This window comes from Pseudoliparis swirei, chromosome 8 (assembly GCF_029220125.1).
Source record: "Pseudoliparis swirei isolate HS2019 ecotype Mariana Trench chromosome 8, NWPU_hadal_v1, whole genome shotgun sequence".
Lineage (NCBI taxonomy): Eukaryota > Metazoa > Chordata > Actinopteri > Perciformes > Liparidae > Pseudoliparis > Pseudoliparis swirei.
Window position 1 is genome coordinate 23,950 of NC_079395.1, and position 18,923 is coordinate 42,872.

At 40.9% G+C, this 18,923-nt stretch overlaps 45 non-coding genes across 45 annotated transcripts; 20 read left to right on the forward strand and 25 right to left on the reverse strand.

Moving 5' to 3' along the window:
• Positions 1-418: 418 nt before the first annotated feature.
• Positions 419-490, reverse strand: trnaq-cug (transfer RNA glutamine (anticodon CUG)). The gene has a single exon. It is a non-coding gene; the product is annotated as a tRNA-Gln (tRNA).
• Positions 491-938: 448 nt separating this feature from the next.
• trnaq-cug (transfer RNA glutamine (anticodon CUG)) lies at positions 939-1,010 on the reverse strand. The gene has a single exon. It is a non-coding gene; the product is annotated as a tRNA-Gln (tRNA).
• A 451-nt stretch (positions 1,011-1,461) lies between these two features.
• Positions 1,462-1,533, reverse strand: trnaq-cug (transfer RNA glutamine (anticodon CUG)). Its single transcript has one exon. It is a non-coding gene; the product is annotated as a tRNA-Gln (tRNA).
• A 444-nt stretch (positions 1,534-1,977) lies between these two features.
• Positions 1,978-2,049, reverse strand: trnaq-cug (transfer RNA glutamine (anticodon CUG)). Its single transcript has one exon. It is a non-coding gene; the product is annotated as a tRNA-Gln (tRNA).
• A 451-nt stretch (positions 2,050-2,500) lies between these two features.
• trnaq-cug (transfer RNA glutamine (anticodon CUG)) lies at positions 2,501-2,572 on the reverse strand. Its single transcript has one exon. It is a non-coding gene; the product is annotated as a tRNA-Gln (tRNA).
• Positions 2,573-3,020: 448 nt separating this feature from the next.
• trnaq-cug (transfer RNA glutamine (anticodon CUG)) lies at positions 3,021-3,092 on the reverse strand. Its single transcript has one exon. It is a non-coding gene; the product is annotated as a tRNA-Gln (tRNA).
• Positions 3,093-3,540: 448 nt separating this feature from the next.
• trnaq-cug (transfer RNA glutamine (anticodon CUG)) lies at positions 3,541-3,612 on the reverse strand. The gene has a single exon. It is a non-coding gene; the product is annotated as a tRNA-Gln (tRNA).
• A 109-nt stretch (positions 3,613-3,721) lies between these two features.
• trnag-ucc (transfer RNA glycine (anticodon UCC)) lies at positions 3,722-3,793 on the forward strand. The gene has a single exon. It is a non-coding gene; the product is annotated as a tRNA-Gly (tRNA).
• Positions 3,794-9,340: 5,547 nt separating this feature from the next.
• On the reverse strand, positions 9,341-9,412 carry trnaq-cug (transfer RNA glutamine (anticodon CUG)). The gene has a single exon. It is a non-coding gene; the product is annotated as a tRNA-Gln (tRNA).
• Positions 9,413-9,525: 113 nt separating this feature from the next.
• On the forward strand, positions 9,526-9,597 carry trnag-ucc (transfer RNA glycine (anticodon UCC)). The gene has a single exon. It is a non-coding gene; the product is annotated as a tRNA-Gly (tRNA).
• Positions 9,598-9,856: 259 nt separating this feature from the next.
• Positions 9,857-9,928, reverse strand: trnaq-cug (transfer RNA glutamine (anticodon CUG)). Its single transcript has one exon. It is a non-coding gene; the product is annotated as a tRNA-Gln (tRNA).
• Positions 9,929-10,027: 99 nt separating this feature from the next.
• Positions 10,028-10,099, forward strand: trnag-ucc (transfer RNA glycine (anticodon UCC)). The gene has a single exon. It is a non-coding gene; the product is annotated as a tRNA-Gly (tRNA).
• A 259-nt stretch (positions 10,100-10,358) lies between these two features.
• Positions 10,359-10,430, reverse strand: trnaq-cug (transfer RNA glutamine (anticodon CUG)). Its single transcript has one exon. It is a non-coding gene; the product is annotated as a tRNA-Gln (tRNA).
• Positions 10,431-10,543: 113 nt separating this feature from the next.
• On the forward strand, positions 10,544-10,615 carry trnag-ucc (transfer RNA glycine (anticodon UCC)). The gene has a single exon. It is a non-coding gene; the product is annotated as a tRNA-Gly (tRNA).
• A 259-nt stretch (positions 10,616-10,874) lies between these two features.
• On the reverse strand, positions 10,875-10,946 carry trnaq-cug (transfer RNA glutamine (anticodon CUG)). The gene has a single exon. It is a non-coding gene; the product is annotated as a tRNA-Gln (tRNA).
• Positions 10,947-11,059: 113 nt separating this feature from the next.
• On the forward strand, positions 11,060-11,131 carry trnag-ucc (transfer RNA glycine (anticodon UCC)). Its single transcript has one exon. It is a non-coding gene; the product is annotated as a tRNA-Gly (tRNA).
• A 259-nt stretch (positions 11,132-11,390) lies between these two features.
• On the reverse strand, positions 11,391-11,462 carry trnaq-cug (transfer RNA glutamine (anticodon CUG)). Its single transcript has one exon. It is a non-coding gene; the product is annotated as a tRNA-Gln (tRNA).
• Positions 11,463-11,575: 113 nt separating this feature from the next.
• trnag-ucc (transfer RNA glycine (anticodon UCC)) lies at positions 11,576-11,647 on the forward strand. The gene has a single exon. It is a non-coding gene; the product is annotated as a tRNA-Gly (tRNA).
• A 443-nt stretch (positions 11,648-12,090) lies between these two features.
• On the forward strand, positions 12,091-12,162 carry trnag-ucc (transfer RNA glycine (anticodon UCC)). Its single transcript has one exon. It is a non-coding gene; the product is annotated as a tRNA-Gly (tRNA).
• Positions 12,163-12,421: 259 nt separating this feature from the next.
• Positions 12,422-12,493, reverse strand: trnaq-cug (transfer RNA glutamine (anticodon CUG)). The gene has a single exon. It is a non-coding gene; the product is annotated as a tRNA-Gln (tRNA).
• A 111-nt stretch (positions 12,494-12,604) lies between these two features.
• On the forward strand, positions 12,605-12,676 carry trnag-ucc (transfer RNA glycine (anticodon UCC)). The gene has a single exon. It is a non-coding gene; the product is annotated as a tRNA-Gly (tRNA).
• A 259-nt stretch (positions 12,677-12,935) lies between these two features.
• Positions 12,936-13,007, reverse strand: trnaq-cug (transfer RNA glutamine (anticodon CUG)). Its single transcript has one exon. It is a non-coding gene; the product is annotated as a tRNA-Gln (tRNA).
• Positions 13,008-13,120: 113 nt separating this feature from the next.
• Positions 13,121-13,192, forward strand: trnag-ucc (transfer RNA glycine (anticodon UCC)). The gene has a single exon. It is a non-coding gene; the product is annotated as a tRNA-Gly (tRNA).
• Positions 13,193-13,451: 259 nt separating this feature from the next.
• Positions 13,452-13,523, reverse strand: trnaq-uug (transfer RNA glutamine (anticodon UUG)). The gene has a single exon. It is a non-coding gene; the product is annotated as a tRNA-Gln (tRNA).
• Positions 13,524-13,637: 114 nt separating this feature from the next.
• On the forward strand, positions 13,638-13,709 carry trnag-ucc (transfer RNA glycine (anticodon UCC)). The gene has a single exon. It is a non-coding gene; the product is annotated as a tRNA-Gly (tRNA).
• Positions 13,710-13,968: 259 nt separating this feature from the next.
• trnaq-cug (transfer RNA glutamine (anticodon CUG)) lies at positions 13,969-14,040 on the reverse strand. The gene has a single exon. It is a non-coding gene; the product is annotated as a tRNA-Gln (tRNA).
• Positions 14,041-14,153: 113 nt separating this feature from the next.
• On the forward strand, positions 14,154-14,225 carry trnag-ucc (transfer RNA glycine (anticodon UCC)). The gene has a single exon. It is a non-coding gene; the product is annotated as a tRNA-Gly (tRNA).
• A 259-nt stretch (positions 14,226-14,484) lies between these two features.
• Positions 14,485-14,556, reverse strand: trnaq-cug (transfer RNA glutamine (anticodon CUG)). Its single transcript has one exon. It is a non-coding gene; the product is annotated as a tRNA-Gln (tRNA).
• A 113-nt stretch (positions 14,557-14,669) lies between these two features.
• On the forward strand, positions 14,670-14,741 carry trnag-ucc (transfer RNA glycine (anticodon UCC)). The gene has a single exon. It is a non-coding gene; the product is annotated as a tRNA-Gly (tRNA).
• A 264-nt stretch (positions 14,742-15,005) lies between these two features.
• trnaq-cug (transfer RNA glutamine (anticodon CUG)) lies at positions 15,006-15,077 on the reverse strand. Its single transcript has one exon. It is a non-coding gene; the product is annotated as a tRNA-Gln (tRNA).
• Positions 15,078-15,190: 113 nt separating this feature from the next.
• trnag-ucc (transfer RNA glycine (anticodon UCC)) lies at positions 15,191-15,262 on the forward strand. The gene has a single exon. It is a non-coding gene; the product is annotated as a tRNA-Gly (tRNA).
• A 258-nt stretch (positions 15,263-15,520) lies between these two features.
• trnaq-cug (transfer RNA glutamine (anticodon CUG)) lies at positions 15,521-15,592 on the reverse strand. Its single transcript has one exon. It is a non-coding gene; the product is annotated as a tRNA-Gln (tRNA).
• A 113-nt stretch (positions 15,593-15,705) lies between these two features.
• On the forward strand, positions 15,706-15,777 carry trnag-ucc (transfer RNA glycine (anticodon UCC)). The gene has a single exon. It is a non-coding gene; the product is annotated as a tRNA-Gly (tRNA).
• A 259-nt stretch (positions 15,778-16,036) lies between these two features.
• On the reverse strand, positions 16,037-16,108 carry trnaq-cug (transfer RNA glutamine (anticodon CUG)). The gene has a single exon. It is a non-coding gene; the product is annotated as a tRNA-Gln (tRNA).
• A 113-nt stretch (positions 16,109-16,221) lies between these two features.
• On the forward strand, positions 16,222-16,293 carry trnag-ucc (transfer RNA glycine (anticodon UCC)). Its single transcript has one exon. It is a non-coding gene; the product is annotated as a tRNA-Gly (tRNA).
• Positions 16,294-16,552: 259 nt separating this feature from the next.
• On the reverse strand, positions 16,553-16,624 carry trnaq-cug (transfer RNA glutamine (anticodon CUG)). The gene has a single exon. It is a non-coding gene; the product is annotated as a tRNA-Gln (tRNA).
• Positions 16,625-16,738: 114 nt separating this feature from the next.
• On the forward strand, positions 16,739-16,810 carry trnag-ucc (transfer RNA glycine (anticodon UCC)). The gene has a single exon. It is a non-coding gene; the product is annotated as a tRNA-Gly (tRNA).
• Positions 16,811-17,069: 259 nt separating this feature from the next.
• Positions 17,070-17,141, reverse strand: trnaq-cug (transfer RNA glutamine (anticodon CUG)). Its single transcript has one exon. It is a non-coding gene; the product is annotated as a tRNA-Gln (tRNA).
• A 113-nt stretch (positions 17,142-17,254) lies between these two features.
• Positions 17,255-17,326, forward strand: trnag-ucc (transfer RNA glycine (anticodon UCC)). Its single transcript has one exon. It is a non-coding gene; the product is annotated as a tRNA-Gly (tRNA).
• Positions 17,327-17,585: 259 nt separating this feature from the next.
• On the reverse strand, positions 17,586-17,657 carry trnaq-cug (transfer RNA glutamine (anticodon CUG)). Its single transcript has one exon. It is a non-coding gene; the product is annotated as a tRNA-Gln (tRNA).
• A 113-nt stretch (positions 17,658-17,770) lies between these two features.
• On the forward strand, positions 17,771-17,842 carry trnag-ucc (transfer RNA glycine (anticodon UCC)). Its single transcript has one exon. It is a non-coding gene; the product is annotated as a tRNA-Gly (tRNA).
• Positions 17,843-18,101: 259 nt separating this feature from the next.
• trnaq-cug (transfer RNA glutamine (anticodon CUG)) lies at positions 18,102-18,173 on the reverse strand. The gene has a single exon. It is a non-coding gene; the product is annotated as a tRNA-Gln (tRNA).
• Positions 18,174-18,286: 113 nt separating this feature from the next.
• On the forward strand, positions 18,287-18,358 carry trnag-ucc (transfer RNA glycine (anticodon UCC)). The gene has a single exon. It is a non-coding gene; the product is annotated as a tRNA-Gly (tRNA).
• Positions 18,359-18,617: 259 nt separating this feature from the next.
• Positions 18,618-18,689, reverse strand: trnaq-cug (transfer RNA glutamine (anticodon CUG)). Its single transcript has one exon. It is a non-coding gene; the product is annotated as a tRNA-Gln (tRNA).
• Positions 18,690-18,802: 113 nt separating this feature from the next.
• On the forward strand, positions 18,803-18,874 carry trnag-ucc (transfer RNA glycine (anticodon UCC)). The gene has a single exon. It is a non-coding gene; the product is annotated as a tRNA-Gly (tRNA).
• Positions 18,875-18,923: the final 49 nt, after the last annotated feature.

Sequence of the window (18,923 nt, forward strand, 5' to 3'; positions counted from 1 at the left end):
ACATGTGTCAATTCTCAATCATATTCGATAACTCGTTTGCTTTAACTCATTTGAATGTCATTATGGGAGGCAGTTTGTGGGCATTGGTGGTATAGTGGTTAGCATAGCTGCCTTCCAAGCAGTTGACCTGGGTTCGATTCCCAGCCAATGCATTCATACTGGTTGCTTGTCATTTATCACTTATTGGCATTGCCATGGAGGCAGGACATTGTTGGGTTAATGCCTTTCAATTTACCATGTTGCTGTTCTCGGCTGGACAACAATGTTCTGTCAATGACATTTGGTGACACAAACAAATGTTTGTTATATGAAAAATGTTTGGCTACTTGCAATGTCTGACTTGCATTCATTTCACACAAAATGTGTAACATGAGTATGTTTAATAATGTTGTTCACCCTTTGCTTATATTAAGCGATAAGGTTCCACCGAGACTTGAACTCGGATCACTGGATTCAGAGTCCAGAGTGCTGACCATTACACCATGGAACCAAGAGATGAGTGTAATTTGGTTATGCTTGAAGGCACATGTGTCAATTCTCAATCATATTCGATAACTTGTTTGCTTTAACTCATTTGAATGTCATTATGGGAGGCAGTTTGTGGGCATTGGTGGTATAGTGGTTAGCATAGCTGCCTTCCAAGCAGTTGACCTGGGTTCGATTCCCAGCCAATGCATTCATACTGTTGGTTGGTTATCACTTATTGGCATTGCCATGGAGGCAGGACATTGTTGGGTTAATGCCTTTCAATTTACCATGTTGCTGTTCTCGGCTGGACAACAATGTTCTGTCAATGACATTTGGTGACACAAACAAATGTTTGTTATATGAACATGTTTTGGCTACTTGCAATGTCTGACTTGCATTCATTTCACACAAAATGTGTAACATGAGTATGTTTAATAATGTTGTTCACCCTTTGCTTATATTAAGCGATAAGGTTCCACCGAGACTTGAACTCGGATCACTGGATTCAGAGTCCAGAGTGCTGACCATTACACCATGGAACCAAGAGACGAGTAAAATTGGTTATGCTTGAAGGCACATGTGTCAATTCTCAATCATATTCGATAACTCGTTTGCTTTAACTCATTTGAATGTCATTATGGGAGGTAGTTTGTGGGCATTGGTGGTATAGTGGTTAGCATAGCTGCCTTCCAAGCAGTTGACCTGGGTTCGATTCCCAGCCAATGCATTCATACTGGTTGCTTGTCATTTATCACTTATTGGCATTGCCATGGAGGCAGGACATTGTTGGGTTAATGCCTTTCAATTTACCATGTTGCTGTTCTCGGCTGGACAACAATGTTCTGTCAATGACATTTGGTGACACAAACAAATGTTTGTTATATGAAAAATGTTTGGCTACTTGCAATGTCTGACTTGCATTCATTTCACACAAAATGTGTAACATGAGTATGTTTAATAATGTTGTTCACCCTTTGCTTATATTAAGCGATAAGGTTCCACCGAGACTTGAACTCGGATCACTGGATTCAGAGTCCAGAGTGCTGACCATTACACCATGGAACCAAGAGATGAGTAAAATTGGTTATGCTTGAAGGCACATGTGTCAATTCTCAATCATATTCGATAACTCGTTTGCTTTAACTCATTTGAATGTCATTATGGGAGGCAGTTTGTGGGCATTGGTGGTATAGTGGTTAGCATAGCTGCCTTCCAAGCAGTTGACCTGGGTTCGATTCCCAGCCAATGCATTCATACTGGTTGGTTATCACTTATTGGCATTGCCATGGAGGCAGGACATTGTTGGGTTAATGCCTTTCAATTTACCATGTTGCTGTTCTCGGCTGGACAACAATGTTCTGTCAATGACATTTGGTGACACAAACAAATGTTTGTTATATGAACATGTTTTGGCTACTTGCAATGTCTGACTTGCATTCATTTCACACAAAATGTGTAACATGAGTATGTTTAATAATGTTGTTCACCCTTTGCTTATATTAAGCGATAAGGTTCCACCGAGACTTGAACTCGGATCACTGGATTCAGAGTCCAGAGTGCTGACCATTACACCATGGAACCAAGAGACGAGTAAAATTGGTTATGCTTGAAGGCACATGTGTCAATTCTCAATCATATTCGATAACTCGTTTGCTTTAACTCATTTGAATGTCATTATGGGAGGCAGTTTGTGGGCATTGGTGGTATAGTGGTTAGCATAGCTGCCTTCCAAGCAGTTGACCTGGGTTCGATTCCCAGCCAATGCATTCATACTGGTTGGTTGTCTTTTATCACTTATTGGCATTGCCATGGAGGCAGGACATTGTTGGGTTAATGCCTTTCAATTTACCATGTTGCTGTTCTCGGCTGGACAACAATGTTCTGTCAATGACATTTGGTGACACAAACAAATGTTTGTTATATGAACATGTTTTGGCTACTTGCAATGTCTGACTTCCATTCATTTCACACAAAATGTATAACATGAGTATGTTTAATAATGTTGTTGACCCTTTGCTTATATTAAGCGATAAGGTTCCACCGAGACTTGAACTCGGATCACTGGATTCAGAGTCCAGAGTGCTGACCATTACACCATGGAACCAAGAGACGAGTAAAATTGGTTATGCTTGAAGGCACATGTGTCAATTCTCAATCATATTCGATAACTCGTTTGCTTTAACTCATTTGAATGTCATTATGGGAGGCAGTTTGTGGGCATTGGTGGTATAGTGGTTAGCATAGCTGCCTTCCAAGCAGTTGACCTGGGTTCGATTCCCAGCCAATGCATTCATACTGGTTGGTTGTTTATCACTTATTGGCATTGCCATGGAGGCAGGACATTGTTGGGTTAATGCCTTTCAATTTACCATGTTGCTGTTCTCGGCTGGACAACAATGTTCTGTCAATGACATTTGGTGACACAAACAAATGTTTGTTATATGAACATGTTTTGGCTACTTGCAATGTCTGACTTGCATTCATTTCACACAAAATGTGTAACATGAGTATGTTTAATAATGTTGTTCACCCTTTGCTTATATTAAGCGATAAGGTTCCACCGAGACTTGAACTCGGATCACTGGATTCAGAGTCCAGAGTGCTGACCATTACACCATGGAACCAAGAGATGAGTAAAATTGGTTATGCTTGAAGGCACATGTGTCAATTCTCAATCATATTCGATAACTCGTTTGCTTTAACTCATTTGAATGTCATTATGGGAGGTAGTTTGTGGGCATTGGTGGTATAGTGGTTAGCATAGCTGCCTTCCAAGCAGTTGACCTGGGTTCGATTCCCAGCCAATGCATTCATACTGGTTGGTTGTTTATCACTTATTGGCATTGCCATGGAGGCAGGACATTGTTGGGTTAATGCCTTTCAATTTACCATGTTGCTGTTCTCGGCTGGACAACAATGTTCTGTCAATGACATTTGGTGACACAAACAAATGTTTGTTATATGAACATGTTTTGGCTACTTGCAATGTCTGACTTGCATTCATTTCACACAAAATGTGTAACATGAGTATGTTTAATAATGTTGTTCACCCTTTGCTTATATTAAGCGATAAGGTTCCACCGAGACTTGAACTCGGATCACTGGATTCAGAGTCCAGAGTGCTGACCATTACACCATGGAACCAAGAGGTAAAATTGGTTATGCTTGAAGGCACATGTGTCAATTCTCAATCATATTCGATAACTCGTTTGCTTTAACTCATTTGAATGTCATTATGGGAGGCAGTTTGTGGGCATTGGTGGTATAGTGGTTAGCATAGCTGCCTTCCAAGCAGTTGACCTGGGTTCGATTCCCAGCCAATGCATTCATACTGGTTGGTTGTCTTTTATCACTTATTGGCATTGCCATGGAGGCAGGACATTGTTGGGTTAATGCCTTTCAATTTACCATGTTGCTGTTCTCGGCTGGACAACAATGTTCTGTCAATGACATTTGGATGGAGCTGCTCTGGTGTCTAACATGGGAAATGCCCAACGACACCTGCTTGTTGTTAAGAAACATCAAAACACATTTTGAGCCAGAAAGGCAGCCACTTATTCCCACCAGAGGACAACAACAGATGTTATGAATTTAGATACAACCACCCATAATTCAATCAACTGCAAATGTATTCTAATCATGAAGAGTATGAACAACATTTTGCATTACATTTCATGAATAATCAAGATCGAGGGTTAAATTTCCTTTAAAAACTATATCGAGAAGACAAATTACGTCAGAATATAAATGACATGCCAACTAATTATTAACTCACCTCTGACGCCACCTTAGGTTGAGCTAACTGAGTGAGCTAGCAGCTCAGGTCGCGCTGAGCTAACGCTATTGTCACACATCACCAGACACCATCCATCCGTGGTGATAATCATTTGATTAATTGACGACAGGATGAGGCAGATAAAGAGGTTCGAAATACCAGATTTGCCCGACACCAGAAATGTACTGTCGCTGGTTTTGTCACGTTGATGTAACGCGTCAGCGCGACACGACGCCAGCCACCAGGAGGTGCCAGAAGAGACGCCAGAGGACAGGACAGCAGATTCTGCCGATGCCTGTCAATAATACTAACTTCAATATTGATAAATGCCTGAAGAAACAGTTCGGTTATTTGCGCACGTCAGCACTCGACGTCCAGCCGATGTGAGCATCAGTTTGCTTTCATACAGTGTGTACGGCCCGCCAGCCACTTGCCGGGCCATCGCTGTCGCTGGGAACAGGATCGACTTCATTAACGATACAATACCGAGTGCCGTCTCATCTCTTCATGCCTTATATTCACGACCACATATCTCGCACCACCTGCAGCATTGGCCGGTCCAGACACGATCAGCCTGTCGTCACGGCGGCGACACTGAATAACCGCCCAGTGAGCCGCACCCAGACGATGACGGGGAGAAAGTGTCTAGAGCCCTCATTTAGATTGACCAGCATTAAATGCTCAATCTTCATGATCACCATCACTTGTTAATCATGAGCAAAAACATCTAAACGACAATAAAAAAAATAATAAAATCATGGATTTCAGCAATCGAGTCGCTTCCGTAGTGACCTGTTTAATTATTGCTTCAGAACTTTATTGAGCTATATGGTATTTCAATTCGACACCGCTTTAATACAATGTACTTTACAACAACAAAACTGACTGAGCAAATTAGGTAAGTAATATAGTAAACTTTGAAGACATTAATATTTATATAATATCTAACAACCGATCAGCTCTTTCACATCATAGACCATCTAACTCAACATGTATCGTATAGGCAACAGCCGCTTTGTGCATTAAAGTTGATGCACCATAGGAAACGCAGTTCCTGATTATCATTAATAGTGATTTATCAATAATCTAAAACGTAAACTGATGAATCAAAATCCTTGCATCTCTTCATAGCTCAGTGGTAGTTGGGATGCCACTGAGGAGGCCATGTGGTCGCAGATGACTGCGGTCTGATTCTTGGCGTTAATCTTTATCCATTTTTGTTCTTATCGCTAAATAACAAGTGATATGGACGCGAAGGTAAAACGTTTCTACATGCTGTCGAAACTGAATGAAGGCTGGAGTGTTGCCCCCGTCATGTGTCTAAAGACACGCTCACTCCTGTGTGTAGTTATTCAAATGTGTCCTTATCGTAACAACAGGTACGGTAATGTTTTAATCTGACCAGTGAGTATGTACAGGTAGAGTATAGTTACGAGGACATATGGGACCAGGTTCAGAATATAAAACATAAGAGATGTGGAGACAGCACTCAGTGTTGTTGTATCACAATTAAATCTGAGTCGATCACAGTTTCCAGCCGACAGCGGTATGAGCTGACAAACAACGGGCTACATATGCTTCATTACACATCAGCGAAGAGTAAACTGTCTCACATCGACTGGACGTCAGATAACGACGTATATAAATATCAGACTGACAACAAGAGCATTTTGTCAAGTATTTATTGAAGTTAGTAGTATATTGAACAGGCATCAGCAGAGTCACCTACTTTGTCCTCGCCCGTGTCCTATGTCAACTACAGCCTCCCGGAACAGGTGTATGGCATTTTACAGCAAAGTCATCCGTGTTTAGTCTTTCAAACATTATGTTACATCAAAAGAACGTGACAAAGAGGCTAAGTTGACGGAATGTGCATTTTAATAGTCGAGTAAGGGGTCCTGAGAGGCAACTTCGGAGGCCACTCCTTACGGTAAGCACATCTGCTCATGCAACAGTACTAAAAGCACTCAAAACTACATACTGCACCGGAGAGAAATATAAAGAGAGGCTGTTTCATCAGACACTACAGAGAGAATATAGAGATTCGTTTATACGATATCACAGAGGAACATAAAGAGATCTGCTTCCATACGATACTCACAGAGAGGACATAAAGAAAGTTCTCTCTATAAGGTACTCACAACAGAGTTGGTGTCCTCGTCATGAACTTCTTCCTCTGTGTAGCAACCCCTGGTTCGAGTTTGAAATGAGTGTTGTGGGCGCATGCGCATGCATACACTACTACTTCTTCTTTCTTTCTTCTTCTTTCTTTTCTTCTTCTTCTTCTTTCTGCTTCTTCTACTTCTTCTTCTTCTTCTTTCTGTTTTTAGGCGGCTGGCATCCAAACTGGCATTACCGCCACTCTACTGCCTTTCTTTGCGAACTCGAAATATCAAGCACTTTATCCCTCTTCTTCTTCTTCTTCTTCTTCTTTCTTCTTCTTCTTTCTTCTTCTTCTTCTTCTTTCTTCTTCTTCTTCTTATTTAACTATGGTTACAACCATATAATTGGTGCATTACCGCCACCCTCTGGAGTATTAATCGTCATCAGATTACCTCAAAACAAAATAAAAATAAAAACGAAATAGAAATGAATGAACCTCATCCCTACATTTCAATTATACCCCACAACTCCCTGTGTCTTTAAGAACTTGAACAGTACTCTCTAATCTGTGCTCCCACCCATGCTCAGTATTCCCTTCAGTGTCCACCACGCACCCCCACCCTTTAGTTTCTTCCTATCACCTCTCTCTCTGAGTCTCATGCACCTTACACTTCACTCACCGCATGCTCCACTGACCTCTCTTCTCCACATCCTTCACACAGTTCTGTCTGTTTCAATCATTTTCAGTGTCATGTTGAGTGCCATATGGCCCAATCGCAGCCTTTGTCAGCACTGTTTTTCACACCCTGGTTGCCTTAAACACCTTTTCAATAACATATAAATGTCTCCTTCTGTCCCAATTTATTTTGCCACACGGTTGACGTGTTACCAGTTAATGCTCTTGGACCGTCACTTTACTGATGCTAATGCTACTTATGTCTCCTTTCTTTAAAGTCTCTTTATCAACTTGTCCGCCTCTCCTTCTCACTCACCCCATATGTGTGCTGAAAAGCACAGCCGTTTTCACAATTCCCAAGTACACTGAGTACAGACTTGTGTTCTTTTGAGTCTGGGCAGATGGGAGGACGGCTAGAAAGCAATTGAAACAGCAGTTGACTTGATGACTTCATCAGCTGTTTTTGCTCATATTTATTCCAATTATTCACTGTAAATACTTTTAGAGTTAAACAAAATATGACAAAACTTTTCTTTTCATTATCCTTTAAATATAATTATTTTATTTTAATTGTGTGTGGACATATAGTATATATACTAGAGAGAGTATATATATATATATATATCCACAAACACAGATCAAAATAAAAATAATACACATATAATTGTATATATATTGTGTCAAAATAAAACATACATTTATATATATATATGCATATATATATATATATAGTGTTTATATAGTGTTTATAAATATATATATATATATGTGGTTATATAATAAATATGTTATGTATATAAATTGTTCAATGCTGCTCAAGCATTTCCTTTAGACTGATTACTGCAACTCTATTATCAGGCTGCTCTAATAAGTCTCTTATGTCCTCCAGAAGGATCCAGAATGCTGCATCAGACTCACTAAAACTAAGAAAAGAGATCACATCATCTCCACCATCCGCTCTGCACTGGCTCCCAGTAAATCAAGAATCACTTTAAAATTCTTCTTAACTCACAGCCTTGATTTGTGATGCACCATCATATCTTAAGGAGCTTGTAGTACCTGATATTGCCTCACTAGAGAGCTGTGTGCTCACTAAAATGCGGACTACTTGTAGTTCCCAGAGTCTAAAAAGTAGAATGGGAGTCAGGAGCCTTTAGTTATCAAGCTCCTCTTTTATGGAACCAGCTTCCACTCTCTAGTCCGGGGAGGCAGACACAGTCACCTCATTTAAGAGTAGACTTAAGACCTTCCTGACAGAGCTTATAGTTAGGGCTTGAATCAGGTTCGTCACCTGGTCCAGTTTCTTGATATGCTGCTATAGGCTTATAGCTGCCGGGACGCTTTTAGGATGCACTGAGCACCCATCCCTCTTTTTTTCTCTCCTTAAGATGAATTTTCATCTCTCAATCACACGCTACTAACTCATGCTTTCTCCCCGGAGTCTTGACTTCACGCTCTGGGTAAATATCGGACCCTGAGTATCGTTATAGATCCTATTCTGCCTCGATGGATCGCTCCGGCCGTGGAATTCCTGCTCATGACCACGCCCACTGTCCTGTTGAGACCCGCCCACTCCTCCCCACCGCCATCTGCCCGATGGATCGTGGAGGTCTCCATCATGTAACATGCTCTATCTATGAACTATTCACACACTCTGTCATATTCATTGAATGTATTTTAAACTCTAAATCTGTCCTTCTGTACACATTACATCTATTGCATCTGTCCATCCTGGAGAGGGTATCCTCCTCTGTTGCTCTCCTCCAGGTTTTCCTTTTTCCCCTGAAGGGTTATCAGGGGAGTTTTTCCTGGTCCGATGTGGGAGGTTCCTTGGGGCAGGGATGTCGTGTACAGATTGTAAAGCACCCGAGACAAATTTGTAATTTGTGAAAATTGGGCTATACAAATAAACTGAATTGAATTGAACTGAATATTCTGATAACCTGCTTTGCTTTAACTCATTTCTAATGTCATTATGGGAGCCGCAGTTTGTGGGCATTGGTGGTATAGTGGTTAGCATAGCTGCCCAAGCAGTTGACCTGGGTTCGATTCCCAGCCAATGTATTCATACTGGTTGGACTTATTGGCATTGCCATGGAGGCAGGACATTGTTGGGTTAATGCCTTTCAATTTACCATGTTGCTGTTCTCGGCTGGACAACAATGTTCTGTCAATGACATTTGGTGACACAAACAAATGTTTGTTATATGAACATGTTTTGGCTACTTGCAATGTCTGACTTGCATTCATTTCACACAAAATGTGTAACATGAGTATGTTTAATAATGTTGTTCACCCTTTCCTTATAATAACCGATAAGGTTCCACCGAGACTTGAACTCGGATCACTGGATTCAGAGTCCAGAGTGCTGACCATTACACCATGGAACCAAGACACGCGTAAAATTGGTTATGCTTGAAGGCACATGTCTCAATTCTCAATCATATTCGATAACTCGTTTGCTTTAACTCATTTGAATGTCATTATGGGAGGCAGTTTGTGGGCATTGGTGGTATAGTGGTTAGCATAGCTGCCTTCCAAGCAGTTGACCTGGGTTCGATTCCCAGCCAATGCATTCATACTGGTTGGTTATCACTTATTCGCATTGCCATGGAGGCAGGACATTGTTGGGTTAATGCCTTTCAATTTACCATGTTGCTGTTCTCGGCTGGACAACAATGTTCTGTCAATGACATTTGGTGACACAAACAAATGTTTGTTATATGAACATGTTTTGGCTACTTGCAATGTCTGACTTGCATTCATTTCACACAAAATGTGTAACATGAGTATGTTTAATAATGTTGTTCACCCTTTCCTTATAATAACCGATAAGGTTCCACCGAGACTTGAACTCGGATCACTGGATTCAGAGTCCAGAGTGCTGACCATTACACCATGGAACCAAGACACGAGTAAAATTGGTTATGCTTGAAGGCACATGTCTCAATTCTCAATCATATTCGATAACTCGTTTGAATGTCATTATGGGAGGCAGTTTGTGGGCATTGGTGGTATAGTGGTTAGCATAGCTGCCTTCCAAGCAGTTGACCTGGGTTCGATTCCCAGCCAATGCATTCATACTGGTTGGTTATCACTTATTCGCATTGCCATGGAGGCAGGACATTGTTGGGTTAATGCCTTTCAATTTACCATGTTGCTGTTCTCGGCTGGACAACAATGTTCTGTCAATGACATTTGGTGACACAAACAAATGTTTGTTATATGAACATGTTTTGGCTACTTGCAATGTCTGACTTGCATTCATTTCACACAAAATGTGTAACATGAGTATGTTTAATAATGTTGTTCACCCTTTCCTTATAATAACCGATAAGGTTCCACCGAGACTTGAACTCGGATCACTGGATTCAGAGTCCAGAGTGCTGACCATTACACCATGGAACCAAGACACGAGTAAAATTGGTTATGCTTGAAGGCACATGTCTCAATTCTCAATCATATTCGATAACTCGTTTGCTTTAACTCATTTGAATGTCATTATGGGAGGCAGTTTGTGGGCATTGGTGGTATAGTGGTTAGCATAGCTGCCTTCCAAGCAGTTGACCTGGGTTCGATTCCCAGCCAATGCATTCATACTGGTTGGTTATCACTTATTGGCATTGCCATGGAGGCAGGACATTGTTGGGTTAATGCCTTTCAATTTACCATGTTGCTGTTCTCGGCTGGACAACAATGTTCTGTCAATGACATTTGGTGACACAAACAAATGTTTGTTATATGAACATGTTTTGGCTACTTGCAATGTCTGACTTGCATTCATTTCACACAAAATGTGTAACATGAGTATGTTTAATAATGTTGTTCACCCTTTCCTTATAATAACCGATAAGGTTCCACCGAGACTTGAACTCGGATCACTGGATTCAGAGTCCAGAGTGCTGACCATTACACCATGGAACCAAGACTTGAGTAAAATTGGTTATGCTTGAAGGCACATGTGTCAATTCTCAATCATATTCGATAACTCGTTTGCTTTAACTCATTTGAATGTCATTATGGGAGGCAGTTTGTGGGCATTGGTGGTATAGTGGTTAGCATAGCTGCCTTCCAAGCAGTTGACCTGGGTTCGATTCCCAGCCAATGCATTCATACTGGTTGGTTATCACTTATTCGCATTGCCATGGAGGCAGGACATTGTTGGGTTAATGCCTTTCAATTTACCATGTTGCTGTTCTCGGCTGGACAACAATGTTCTGTCAATGACATTTGGTGACACAAACAAATGTTTGTTATATGAACATGTTTTGGCTACTTGCAATGTCTGACTTGCATTCATTTCACACAAAATGTGTAACATGAGTATGTTTAATAATGTTGTTCACCCTTTCCTTATAATAACCGATAAGGTTCCACCGAGACTTGAACTCGGATCACTGGATTCAGAGTCCAGAGTGCTGACCATTACACCATGGAACCAAGACACGAGTAAAATTGGTTATGCTTGAAGGCACATGTCTCAATTCTCAATCATATTCGATAACTCGTTTGCTTTAACTCATTTGAATGTCATTATGGGAGGCAGTTTGTGGGCATTGGTGGTATAGTGGTTAGCATAGCTGCCTTCCAAGCAGTTGACCTGGGTTCGATTCCCAGCCAATGCATTCATACTGGTTGGTTATCACTTATTGGCATTGCCATGGAGGCAGGACATTGTTGGGTTAATGCCTTTCAATTTACCATGTTGCTGTTCTCGGCTGGACAACAATGTTCTGTCAATGACATTTGGTGACACAAACAAATGTTTGTTATATGAACATGTTTTGGCTACTTGCAATGTCTGACTTGCATTCATTTCACACAAAATGTGTAACATGAGTATGTTTAATAATGTTGTTCACCCTTTGCTTATATAACCGATAAGGTTCCACCGAGACTTGAACTCCGATCACTGGATTCAGAGTCCAGAGTGCTGACCATTACACCATGGAACCAAGAGACGAGTAAAATTGGTTATGCTTGAAGGCACATGTGTCAATTCTCAATCATATTCGATAACTCCCATGCTTTAACTCATTTGAATGTCATTATGGGAGGCAGTTTGTGGGCATTGGTGGTATAGTGGTTAGCATAGCTGCCTTCCAAGCAGTTGACCTGGGTTCGATTCCCAGCCAATGCATTCATACTGGTTGGTTATCACTTATTGGCATTGCCATGGAGGCAGGACATTGTTGGGTTAATGCCTTTCAATTTACCATGTTGCTGTTCTCGGCTGGACAACAATGTTCTGTCAATGACATTTGGTGACACAAACAAATGTTTGTTATATGAACATGTTTTGGCTACTTGCAATGTCTGACTTGCATTCATTTCACACAAAATGTGTAACATGAGTATGTTTAATAATGTTGTTCACCCTTTCCTTATAATAACCGATAAGGTTCCACCGAGACTTGAACTCGGATCACTGGATTCAGAGTCCAGAGTGCTGACCATTACACCATGGAACCAAGACACGAGTAAAATTGGTTATGCTTGAAGGCACATGTCTCAATTCTCAATCATATTCGATAACTCGTTTGCTTTAACTCATTTGAATGTCATTATGGGAGGCAGTTTGGGCATTGGTGGTATAGTGGTTAGCATAGCTGCCTTCCAAGCAGTTGACCTGGGTTCGATTCCCAGCCAATGCATTCATACTGGTTGGTTATCACTTATTCGCATTGCCATGGAGGCAGGACATTGTTGGGTTAATGCCTTTCAATTTACCATGTTGCTGTTCTCGGCTGGACAACAATGTTCTGTCAATGACATTTGGTGACACAAACAAATGTTTGTTATATGAACATGTTTTGGCTACTTGCAATGTCTGACTTGCATTCATTTCACACAAAATGTGTAACATGAGTATGTTTAATAATGTTGTTCACCCTTTCCTTATAATAACCGATAAGGTTCCACCGAGACTTGAACTCGGATCACTGGATTCAGAGTCCAGAGTGCTGACCATTACACCATGGAACCAAGACACGAGTAAAATTGGTTATGCTTGAAGGCACATGTCTCAATTCTCAATCATATTCGATAACTCGCTTGCTTTAACTCATTTGAATGTCATTATGGGAGGCAGTTTGTGGGCATTGGTGGTATAGTGGTTAGCATAGCTGCCTTCCAAGCAGTTGACCTGGGTTCGATTCCCAGCCAATGCATTCATACTGGTTGGTTATCACTTATTCGCATTGCCATGGAGGCAGGACATTGTTGGGTTAATGCCTTTCAATTTACCATGTTGCTGTTCTCGGCTGGACAACAATGTTCTGTCAATGACATTTGGTGACACAAACAAATGTTTGTTATATGAACATGTTTTGGCTACTTGCAATGTCTGACTTCCATTCATTACACACAAAATGTATAACATGAGTATGTTTAATAATGTTGTTGACCCTTTGCTTATATTAAGCGATAAGGTTCCACCGAGACTTGAACTCGGATCACTGGATTCAAAGTCCAGAGTGCTGACCATTACACCATGGAACCAAGAGACGAGTAAAATTTGGTTATGCTTGAAGGCACATGTGTCAATTCTCAATCATATTCGATAACTCGTTTGCTTTAACTCATTTGAATGTCATTATGGGAGGTAGTTTGTGGGCATTGGTGGTATAGTGGTTAGCATAGCTGCCTTCCAAGCAGTTGACCTGGGTTCGATTCCCAGCCAATGCATTCATACTGGTTGGTTATCACTTATTCGCATTGCCATGGAGGCAGGACATTGTTGGGTTAATGCCTTTCAATTTACCATGTTGCTGTTCTCGGCTGGACAACAATGTTCTGTCAATGACATTTGGTGACACAAACAAATGTTTGTTATATGAACATGTTTTGGCTACTTGCAATGTCTGACTTGCATTCATTTCACACAAAATGTGTAACATGAGTATGTTTAATAATGTTGTTCACCCTTTCCTTATAATAACCGATAAGGTTCCACCGAGACTTGAACTCGGATCACTGGATTCAGAGTCCAGAGTGCTGACCATTACACCATGGAACCAAGACACGAGTAAAATTGGTTATGCTTGAAGGCACATGTCTCAATTCTCAATCATATTCGATAACTCGCTTGCTTTAACTCATTTGAATGTCATTATGGGAGGCAGTTTGTGGGCATTGGTGGTATAGTGGTTAGCATAGCTGCCTTCCAAGCAGTTGACCTGGGTTCGATTCCCAGCCAATGCATTCATACTGGTTGGTTATCACTTATTCGCATTGCCATGGAGGCAGGACATTGTTGGGTTAATGCCTTTCAATTTACCATGTTGCTGTTCTCGGCTGGACAACAATGTTCTGTCAATGACATTTGGTGACACAAACAAATGTTTGTTATATGAACATGTTTTGGCTACTTGCAATGTCTGACTTGCATTCATTTCACACAAAATGTGTAACATGAGTATGTTTAATAATGTTGTTCACCCTTTGCTTATATTAACCGATAAGGTTCCACCGAGACTTGAACTCGGATCACTGGATTCAGAGTCCAGAGTGCTGACCATTACACCATGGAACCAAGACACGAGTAAAATTGGTTATGCTTGAAGGCACATGTCTCAATTCTCAATCATATTCGATAACTCGTTTGCTTTAACTCATTTGAATGTCATTATGGGAGGCAGTTTGTGGGCATTGGTGGTATAGTGGTTAGCATAGCTGCCTTCCAAGCAGTTGACCTGGGTTCGATTCCCAGCCAATGCATTCATACTGGTTGGTTGTCTTTTATCACTTATTGGCATTGCCATGGAGGCAGGACATTGTTGGGTTAATGCCTTTCAATTTACCATGTTGCTGTTCTCGGCTGGACAACAATGTTCTGTCAATGACATTTGGTGACACAAACAAATGTTTGTTATATGAACATGTTTTGGCTACTTGCAATGTCTGACTTGCATTCATTTCACACAAAATGTAACATGAGTATGTTTAATAATGTTGTTCACCCTTTCCTTATAATAACCGATAAGGTTCCACCGAGACTTGAACTCGGATCACTGGATTCAGAGTCCAGAGTGCTGACCATTACACCATGGAACCAAGAGACGAGTAAAATTGGTTATGCTTGAAGGCACATGTGTCAATTCTCAATCATATTCGATAACTCGTTTGCTTTAACTCATTTGAATGTCATTATGGGAGGCAGTTTGTGGGCATTGGTGGTATAGTGGTTAGCATAGCTGCCTTCCAAGCAGTTGACCTGGGTTCGATTCCCAGCCAATGCATTCATACTGGTTGGTTATCACTTATTCGCATTGCCATGGAGGCAGGACATTGTTGGGTTAATGCCTTTCAATTTACCATGTTGCTGTTCTCGGCTGGACAACAATGTTCTGTCAATGACATTTGGTGACACAAACAAATGTTTGTTATATGAACATGTTTTGGCTACTTGCAATGTCTGACTTGCATTCATTTCACACAAATGTGTAACATGAGTATGTTTAATAATGTTGTTCACCCTTTCCTTATAATAACCGATAAGGTTCCACCGAGACTTGAACTCGGATCACTGGATTCAGAGTCCAGAGTGCTGACCATTACACCATGGAACCAAGACACGAGTAAAATTGGTTATGCTTGAAGGCACATGTCTCAATTCTCAATCATATTCGATAACTCGTTTGCTTTAACTCATTTGAATGTCATTATGGGAGGCAGTTTGTGGGCATTGGTGGTATAGTGGTTAGCATAGCTGCCTTCCAAGCAGTTGACCTGGGTTCGATTCCCAGCCAATGCATTCATACTGGTTGGTTATCACTTATTGGCATTGCCATGGAGGCAGGACATTGTTGGGTTAATGCCTTTCAATTTACCATGTTGCTGTTCTCGGCTGGACAACAATGTTCTGTCAATGACATTTGGTGACACAAACAAATGTTTGTTATATGAACATGTTTTGGCTACTTGCAATGTCTGACTTGCATTCATTTCACACAAAATGTGTAACATGAGTATGTTTAATAATGTTGTTCACCCTTTCCTTATATTAACCGATAAGGTTCCACCGAGACTTGAACTCGGATCACTGGATTCAGAGTCCAGAGTGCTGACCATTACACCATGGAACCAAGACACGAGTAAAATTGGTTATGCTTGAAGGCACATGTGTCAATTCTCAATCATATTCGATAACTCGCTTGCTTTAACTCATTTGAATGTCATTATGGGAGGCAGTTTGTGGGCATTGGTGGTATAGTGGTTAGCATAGCTGCCTTCCAAGCAGTTGACCTGGGTTCGATTCCCAGCCAATGCATTCATACTGGTTGGTTATCACTTATTGGCATTGCCATGGAGGCAGGACATTGTTGGGTTAATGCCTTTCAATTTACCATGTTGCTGTTCTCGGCTGGACAACAATGTTCTGTCAATGACATTTGGTGACACAAACAAATGTTTGTTATATGAACATGTTTTGGCTACTTGCAATGTCTGACTTGCATTCATTTCACACAAAATGTGTAACATGAGTATGTTTAATAATGTTGTTCACCCTTTGCTTATATTAACCGATAAGGTTCCACCGAGACTTGAACTCGGATCACTGGATTCAGAGTCCAGAGTGCTGACCATTACACCATGGAACCAAGAGATGAGTGTAATTTGGTTATGCTTGAAGGCACATGTGTCAATTCTCAATCATATTCGATAACTTGTTTGCTTTAACTCATTTGAATGTCATTATGGGAGGCAGTTTGTGGGCATTGGTGGTATAGTGGTTAGCATAGCTGCCTTCCAAGCAGTTGACCTGGGTTCGATTCCCAGCCAATGCATTCATACTGGTTGGTTATCACTTATTCGCATTGCCATGGAGGCAGGACATTGTTGGGTTAATGCCTTTCAATTTACCATGTTGCTGTTCTCGGCTGGACAACAATGTTCTGTCAATGACATTTGGTGACACAAACAAATGTTTGTTATATGAACATGTTTTGGCTACTTGCAATGTCTGACTTGCATTCATTTCACACAAAATGTGTAACATGAGTATGTTTAATAATGTTGTTCACCCTTTGCTTATAATAACCGATAAGGTTCCACCGAGACTTGAACTCGGATCACTGGATTCAGAGTCCAGAGTGCTGACCATTACACCATGGAACCAAGACACGAGTAAAATTGGTTATGCTTGAAGGCACATGTCTCAATTCTCAATCATATTCGATAACTCGTTTGCTTTAACTCATTTGAATGTCATTATGGGAGGCAGTTTGTGGGCATTGGTGGTATAGTGGTTAGCATAGCTGCCTTCCAAGCAGTTGACCTGGGTTCGATTCCCAGCCAATGCATTCATACTGGTTGGTTATCACTTATTGGCATTGCCATGGAGGCAGGACATTGTTGGGTTAATGCCTTTCAATTTACCATGTTGCTGTTCTCGGCTGGACAACAATGTTCTGTCAATGACATTTGGTGACACAAACAAATGTTTGTTATATGAAAAATGTTTGGCTACTTGCAATGTCTGACTTGCATTCATTTCACACAAAATGTGTAACATGAGTATGTTTAATAATGTTGTTCACCCTTTGCTTATATTAAGCGATAAGGTTCCACCGAGACTTGAACTCGGATCACTGGATTCAGAGTCCAGAGTGCTGACCATTACACCATGGAACCAAGAGACGAGTAAAATTGGTTATGCTTGAAGGCACATGTGTCAATTCTCAATCATATTCGATAACTCGTTTGCTTTAACTCATTTGAATGTCATTATGGGAGGCAGTTTGTGGGCATTGGTGGTATAGTGGTTAGCATAGCTGCCTTCCAAGCAGTTGACCTGGGTTCGATTCCCAGCCAATGCATTCATACTGGTTGGTTATCACTTATTGGCATTGCCATGGAGGCAGGACATTGTTGGGTTAATGCCTTTCAATTTACCATGTTGCTGTTCTCGGCTGGACAACAATGTTCTGTCAATGACATTTGGTGACACAAACAAATGTTTGTTATATGAACATGTTTTGGCTACTTGCAATGTCTGACTTGCATTCATTTCACACAAAATGTGTAACATGAGTATGTTTAATAATGTTGTTCACCCTTTCCTTATAATAACCGATAAGGTTCCACCGAGACTTGAACTCGGATCACTGGATTCAGAGTCCAGAGTGCTGACCATTACACCATGGAACCAAGAAACGAGTAAAATTGGTTATGCTTGAAGGCACATGTCTCAATTCTCAATCATATTCGATAACTCGTTTGCTTTAACTCATTTGAATGTCATTATGGGAGGCAGTTTGTGGGCATTGGTGGTATAGTGGTTAGCATAGCTGCCTTCCAAGCAGTTGACCTGGGTTCGATTCCCAGCCAATGCATTCATACTGGTTGGTTATCACTTATTGGCATTGCCATGGAGGCAGGACATTGTTGGGTTAATGCCTTTCAATTTACCATGTTGCTGTTCTCGGCTGGACAACAATGTTCTGTCAATGACATTTGGTGACACAAACAAATGTTTGTTATATGAACATGTTTTGGCTACTTGCAATGTCTGACTTGCATTCATTTCACACAAAATGTGTAACATGAGTATGTTTAATAATGTTGTTCACCCTTTGCTTATATTAAGCGATAAGGTTCCACCGAGACTTGAACTCGGATCACTGGATTCAGAGTCCAGAGTGCTGACCATTACACCATGGAACCAAGAGACGAGTAAAATTGGTTATGCTTGAAGGCACATGTGTCAATTCTCAATCATATTCGATAACTCGTTTGCTTTAACTCATTTGAATGTCATTATGGGAGGTAGTTTGTGGGCATTGGTGGTATAGTGGTTAGCATAGCTGCCTTCCAAGCAGTTGACCTGGGTTCGATTCCCAGCCAATGCATTCATACTGGTTGGTTATCACTTATTGGCATTGCCATGGAGGCAGGACA